This window comes from Apium graveolens, chromosome 3, assembly GCF_009905375.1.
Source record: "Apium graveolens cultivar Ventura chromosome 3, ASM990537v1, whole genome shotgun sequence".
In the NCBI taxonomy this organism is placed as follows: domain Eukaryota; kingdom Viridiplantae; phylum Streptophyta; class Magnoliopsida; order Apiales; family Apiaceae; genus Apium; species Apium graveolens.
The window spans coordinates 32,396,437-32,402,203 of record NC_133649.1 but is presented as its reverse complement, the minus strand read 5'-3'; the positions used below and the strand labels follow the sequence as shown (position 1 = coordinate 32,402,203).

The 5,767-nt window shown below is 31.1% G+C and overlaps 1 long non-coding RNA gene across 1 annotated transcript; it reads left to right on the top strand.

Moving 5' to 3' along the window:
* The first annotated feature begins 3,027 nt into the window (after positions 1 to 3,027).
* On the top strand, positions 3,028 to 3,800 carry LOC141710659 (uncharacterized). The gene is made up of 3 exons (XR_012571007.1): positions 3,028 to 3,137; positions 3,303 to 3,370; positions 3,582 to 3,800. It is a non-coding gene; the product is annotated as an uncharacterized LOC141710659 (long non-coding RNA).
* The last annotated feature ends 1,967 nt before the right edge of the window (positions 3,801 to 5,767 follow it).

The window sequence follows — 5,767 nt, the reverse complement described above, 5'->3', positions numbered from 1 at the left end:
ATGTCAAACGGAGAATGATTGATGAACTCAGATATGCTGAGAAATGTTTGTTGAAGAATTATCTCAGAACAACTCCTGACATCAGAGAGATCAGAAAATAATGAAGCCAAGTCAAAGATCTACAACTACTTAAATTCTGATGTGTATACAGACTAAAGTTGTTATCAGAAGTTGAATTGGTAAAAGCTTTAAGGACTGTAAGTTGTAGTTATCTTGTCTATTTCTCATGCATTTGTACTTAATGTTTTTGACATCATCAAATATCTGTTAAACTTGTATATTTTGCTAATTTACAAGTTGGGGGAGATTGTTAGATATATTTGATAATGTCATGGCTAATATGTTTTATGTTTAGATTTCAGATCTTATTTGAACAGAACAAATCAGTACTTAACTGATCAGTACTTATACTGGACGTCAGAACTTAAGGGATATCGGTACTTATGTTATCAGGAGATAAGCATCAGGAGATAGATATCAGAACTTAAGTGCTGAAGGACGATCAGATAAGGACAGTAGCTGATTAAAGTTAAGAAGATCAAGATAAACATAAGAAGAGATATGCATGAAGAAGGAATTCCGTAAAGAATGGAATACTTGGAAGGAAAGATATCTGATTGATATATATTAGGAAGCAGAATTATATTCCATATCAATTAGCGATTATCTTGTAACTGTGTAATATATAAACACAGACATAGGGTTTACACTAAAAGTGTTATCATTATCGAGAATATTATTTACTGTAACCCTAGCAGCTCTCGTGATATTTTGTTCATCACTGAGAGATAACAGTTCCAGATTGTAACAGAGTTTATTGTTTCAATAAAGTTTGTTTTCTGTTACATAAGTTCTTGAAGTTTGATTTGATTGTAATAAACACTGTATTCACCCCCTCTACAGTGAAAGTGTGACCTAACATAATAGTTGTCAATTAACATATTTTAAAATAACTTATGTAGAGTATTTATATTTATTTTTTCAAAGTTTAAAGTGCGAGGTGTCGCCGTAAAGCGACGCCGAGTGATATTGAACTAAATTGTATATCAAAATTCAGCTATTTTGAATATAACTATACAATTTTCATTTTTCTATAGTATATATTTACCTTTTGACAATTAATGTAATTTTTATAATTTTAAATTTTTTACATCAAACTGTGTCGAGAAAAGAAATATTTTAATTTTATTATCTTTTTTTTGAAGAATTAATTTGATAATGTTTAAATTGGAAGTGTCGGTTTAAGGTGGCTATCAGTAATATTAAAATGAATTTTTAATAAAATGTTTTCATAGCAAAATAATTTAAATGCACTAATGTTTTACTTTTGCAAATTGTATACATCAAATATAATATAGTGATTGTCAATTAACATATTTCAAAATAATTTATGTAGAGTATTTACATTTATTTTCAAAGTTTAAAGTGTGAGGTGTCGCCGTAAGGCGAGCCGAGTAATATTGAACTAAATTGTATATAAAAATTCAGCTTGTTTGAATATAACTATATTATTTTCATTTGTCTATAGTATATATTTACCTTTTGACAATTAAGGTAATTTATGTAATTTTAAATTTTTTTACATCAAATTGTGTCGAGAAAATAAATATTTTAATTTTATTATCTTTTTTTTGAAGAAATAATTTTATAATGTTTAAAATTGGTGGCGTCAATTTAAGGTGGCTATCCTCTTATCTTTCACATTATAAGGTTTGTCCATATGCTATTTCTAAATAATAATATCTACTTTATTATTTAGGCTACGTTCTTTTTGTGTAAATTTTTCTACTAATATATATGTGTCCACATGGTTTGTTTACATCCATGTTCATAGTTGTTACTTACATATTTGATAAAGGTTACCTTATATTATTAACTCTATCCCGGTGTCTATGAATGAAAGGTTTAGGTAGAAATATAGTTTTTTATAGCATAATTGTTGAATCATTTCAGGGAAATTTATTTAGGAGCTATTGGCCTAGTCAAGAGAAAATGTACAAATTTACATCTTCAATAGTTTGGATCAAGAAATGGAAGTCATGTTGGAGAATCAAAATTTGTGTCGACGGGTATTTCAACCATCCTTATAATACTTCTATGTCATCTGTGTCGTTTTCAAACCTGATTAGCATTTGATAACGTCATATTTTTTGTTAGAGCCCTCATATCCCTTTATAATCTAACTAAAGTAGGTTATAAGGTTAATATCTAAAACAAGTGCATATACTACATCTGTTTATGTAGATATTTGGTTACACTACTAAAAAAAGTAGAATAGACATCGTCTCTTTTACATCGGTTGCTTATTTCACCGATGTAAAAAGTATTTTAGACATCGGTTTTGAGCAAGCGATGTCTTTTGTGCTTATAAAGATCAGTTTATTAGAAGAACCGATGTTAAATGTTTGTTAAAAAAAATCATCAGCGCGCCTTCCCCATTTCCCCTAGCCAAAATTTCATTCCCTCTTAAATTTCCCCCGTTTTTCCTTAGATTATTTTCAACTCTTCCCCCTCTTTTAACTTTATCCTCAAATATACATTTAAAAAAACACAAAATCAAAAATCAAAAATCAAAAATCAAAGCTATCAAAACTCTCTCTCTGACGGAGGAACATCTCTCTCTCTCTCTCCCCATCACTCTTACTTCCCCTTTCCACCAATCTTTCTGAACTCTCAACGTAGAAGCCTAAATTCAAAACCTAACTTTCCAAATTGAAACCAAGAACTCACAATTAAGATCCCTAATTCGAATTATATCTTTCAATTACATGAACCCTAACAATTATTTTCAATAAATCGTTCGATTTGTGTTAACTAGGTGCAGATGAAGTTCCAATCGGCCTATCTATGTTGTTATTTATCCTTATTCCGCTCGAATTAGTAAGTGGTTTTTAAATTTCAATTTTTAGCTTTTTAACAGATTTGTTGTTGTTTTCAGTTATATAAATAACTGATTGTGTCTCTTTTTCTTTTATTTTTGTTTTTACACTTTTGTTTTAGTTTTTTTGTTGTGTTTTTGTTTTTTATTGGATGTGAATTATAAAGAACTAGTAGTGCTCATGGTGAATACTGTGAAGAAAGCCCGTTGCCTGTTATCTGGGACGCGTTACCTTCAATTACGATCGTCGGAGGATAGGGTACTCCTCTTTTCTCCTTGTTTTTTAGCTCTGTCCATAACATTATCGTTATATTTAAGACGAATCTGTGAGCTATGATAAGTCAGGTTTTCCGGTTAATGCTGAAGATGTTGTTCCATATGATATCAAATCAGTTTGGTGACTGCTTGTCATATTTAACTGCAGAAAATCCATCTGCTATGGGGAGATGATGACAAGATTTTTAATTCCGAAATTGCTGAAAGCATCAAGCAGTAAGTTCTCATTACCTCTACCAGCATATTTAAACAGTGTTTACTTTGGAGTTTGGACTCTCCTTTATTCTAGTTAATTTTCTTGATAATCATATTTTTTTAACATTTTTACAGCGGAGCTATGCTACTAACATTACTTTTCTGTAATAATTTAGTTATAAGATCAGTAAAAGATTATATTTAAAATAAATATGTTGGGATACAACTGCAGGCAGTTAGGCGACAAGGCTACTCTGGAATTTGTAAAAGAGGCAGGACACCTTGTTCAAAATGATCAGGGTGCAGAGTATAACAATCGCGTCAAGAAAATACTTTCTTCCTTGCACAAAGGTTAAGATATAGGAATGATCAATGACTCCACTTTCATTAAACATCTGTTAGTGATATTATTTTGATTTTGTTTGTGCTTAAGTTGTTGCTGTGTGATGTTCTATTGTATAGACTCAACCTGCTTTCAGAAATTATTTGCAGTTTATTTACATCTTATTTGTTGATGGGTAATTTTTTTTTAATTTCTGATATTATTGTTAATTTTTTTGTTACTGTATTTATCTTGTACTTTGCCCAAGAAAAACTATTTATGTCTATATTTCTAGGCTATTTAGCGAAAGCATAAAGTTGATGATGTTTAGTGTTATTTACGGAAGAAGTTGATTCTTACCCTTTACCCCCTCTATTATTTGTAAATGATTTTTGTTTTTTAATTCTAAATTTTGATCAAATATTGTAGTACTATTTACCTCTCCTATGATATATATCATTTAAGTATGTTAATTGAGTTATTAAAGGAGTGGATGATATTGATCTATGCAGAGTGTGTTAGGACCTGATCAGGCCTGATCATGGGGCTAAAGATATCGAAATAGAGGAGAAATCGAGGTTCTCCAGGTGCGTTTTCTCAGGGAATTTTAAAAGGTTTTCATCAGGCTACAAATATAATTCTCGATGAATATCATGAGCGCATTTATTCCACCAAGGTAAGAATATATTCTGCCAAGTTTGTTAGGAATTGGGTTCTGAAAGTTAAATAATTAATTATGCTGCTTGAAAAGAAAAATGTGGTAGAAAATGAGTTGAGATCTTCTTTTGTAAACAATATTTTAATGAGGAGGTTTTGCTAAGGAATGCTTCAAAAAACTCACCGATTTATGTAATTACAAGATTAAATAATTAACCTGTCTCGATTGACTTTATGACACAATCTTGTTGATTTTGGAAATGGTGACAATTGACAAGCTAGAATCTAGATCTGTACATAAATTAATAGTAAAATGAAGAACTTGTATGGTATATATATAAGAGAATGATGATCAAGTTAATACAACCACTGCTTTGATGAGACGCGTAGACCTGAAAGAGTTTCTTAGGGTGTACCACCTGGTGCACTTTCAAGGGTAAACTAATTAGTATTTCTAACACATAATAGATTGTACTTCCAGACTTTTGCTGTTAGTAGGAATTTTTTTTATGCATTCAACACACTTTAGAAATGCATATTTTCTTTTTGATTAATTAAACACCAGATTTACTTAATATATTAGTGGTTCAAGGGTGATATTGCTTTGTTTTTCAAAATATCCTCTTTGAATCTTACATGTGTAGACAACAGAGTGATCTAATATATTACTTTGTTGTGTGCACTATTGCACCAGAGATACTTTCCACAAAATGGACAGAATTATAGCTTGCGTATTGAGATCACCTCTCAGTTTTTTTTTGCTAAATGATATTGCTAGTTCAAATCGATAAACTTTTCAATGCTCATTCCAAAGAAAGACTACAGGTTTTTGCAACTGTGATTCAAATCTTTTTTCTTGTTTTGAAGCTTCCTTTAAATGTACTAAATGATGTAAAGTTTACATGCTCTTACAATGCACTACATATTTCAACTATTCATTAAATTAGATGAATACAATTACAAATTATGATCAGAAGTTATTTGGTCTTTTCTGTTTCTTAGAATTACAATACTGCATATCACTGTGTTAATGTAGTATTACTTGTTACAGTAGTTATTTCCCTGAATAACAAATGCTGAAGAAATATATTAGACTCAATTGAACTTTTAGCCTATCATCTCTTTTATTTTGCTTAAAGGTTCTCTGTTGTACTTGTATATTAGCAATGGAAGGATATGTCTTCTTCCTCGTAATGGGAATCGGACTAGCCATGTTCCTCATGGCTATTGTTTCACTATGTATTTGTCCCTGCATTTATGGTCTAAACAATGAAACAACGACTAGGAGTAGCAGGGCTGTCTCAGGAGGGGCTTTGGATGGAAACATTTTCGTGCTTGGAAGTGTAGCAGCTGCACAGAGTGGTGGCAATGCTGGTGGTGGCAGTGCATGTTGCAGTTGAGGTGGTGGATGTGGAGGCTGTGGAGGTGGTGGAGGAGGA